Genomic DNA, 1,846 nt, shown 5'->3' on the forward strand with positions numbered 1-1,846 from the left:
ATTTATAATAACAAAGATTACTTTATTTATAAAATTTTTCATCTTTTCATTATTCTTCAACTTTTCATTATTCTATATCAGAATGAAAATTTATTATATCAGAATGAAAAAGTTATAATATATAATAGATAAATCTAATCATAAATAACTATTGTAATTATATAATAACTATTTAATTATTAAATTTTTTTATTTTAAATAATATTTGTATATTCATATTAACGGTAAAAATCTATTTATATATATGCAACAAGCAAAATTCGAAACGACACAGTCGAAGCATAAGTTAGTATTTAAAAAAATTGATTATCATAATATCTCGAATAATGCGATGCTTGTATAAATTTTATATATAATTTTTTTTAGATTTGTTCCTAATAAATTCTTCAATGAACTTATTCAATGCTCAATCAGCATATTCAAGATAAACAAGTAAAATAATAACAAAATATTATCGATTTATGTTTCGACTGTTATTTCTTCAACTTGATTCATGCTCAATCTATCTATATATAAATGAAATTCATATAATGAGAAAATTATATATATATAGTAATTATCATGCTAAGTTTCATAATTTTATTATAAACAAAAAAAAAAAACTTAAAAATAAAGAAAAGAAATAGCATAATAGTAAAAGAAAAATAAGTTTTCCAAAGGAATCAGAACAATGAAAAATGTAGTGTTGTATTTATAGATTGTATACTAATTCATAATTCTGTCAAAAAAATTGATGAAAAAAGCAAAAAAAAAAAAGGAAAATCAAATCAAAGAAACCGCGGATATATTGTATAAATAATGTAAAACGAAAAAAAAACAGAAAATAAACATAATGAAAGATTTCTTCTTACGGAAACTCGTCCGGTAGCCTATTATAATTCAGACCAATTATCATTACAGTAAATCATCTTCTAGTTATGCTTCACTCCGATTCTTATTATGATAACAAGAAGCACACAGCTGATCTTTGTAAGTTTCCGTCAGTTGACCGGAAGTTATGCAGTACCATCGGTACGCAAGTAATATGCACACGGATTCTCCCTCGCGAAACACGAATGGGGTACAGAGAAATACGTCCGGATACGTGCTGCCACAGAACGAACTCGCGAGATTCCTGACCATTGGACCGACTCTCGTGCATGCATACTTTAGCATAACGTTCTCTATACAATATCCAGAAAGAGGGACGAGGAGAAATGAGAGGGAAAGAGAGTTGGAGTGGGATGAAGGGAAAGTCAAGAGATAGAGAGAGATATGTATAACCACCCTCTTTTCCTCTCTTGCCTCTCTTCTTCATCGTCCTACCTCTCGTTGACCCCTTCCCATTGCCCTCGCGAATCGATTTGTTATTGTTTTTGTGTCTGCGGTCGTCGCAGCAAGCGGAGCGAGCGGGGTTGTATATCGGTGGGTGGTAAACCCGGCGACCAACACGAAGTGGGTGGAGGGGAGTATGGATGCCAGTCGCGCTCTCGCTGCTTCAAAGCGACGCTTTTCGGTCCGACAAAGAGGCGACCAGGAAGGGCGAATTGCACAGGGGTGGTTTGCTACCACCAGGTTGGATAGGAGGAAAGAGAAAGCCGCGTAAAAGAGCACTTTCAAAGCTCGAAAGAGAAGGACGAATAGATATAGCTAGCTGACCAATGGTGTACATCGAGTATATGTACCATTTTCTACTTCAATCAATTATTTTACTTTTACTATCTACTAAAAATATTATAATATTTCTTAATTTCAAAATAACTTGAATTAAATTGATACTTATATTTTCTTTCTTTAAGATTATTTTTATTTATTTATTATTTTTTATTTTTATTTTCATTTTTTTTAATATGTATTGATATATATA

Source organism: Apis dorsata, unplaced genomic scaffold (assembly GCF_000469605.1).
Source record: "Apis dorsata unplaced genomic scaffold, Apis dorsata 1.3 scaffold_1268, whole genome shotgun sequence".
Taxonomy (NCBI): domain Eukaryota; kingdom Metazoa; phylum Arthropoda; class Insecta; order Hymenoptera; family Apidae; genus Apis; species Apis dorsata.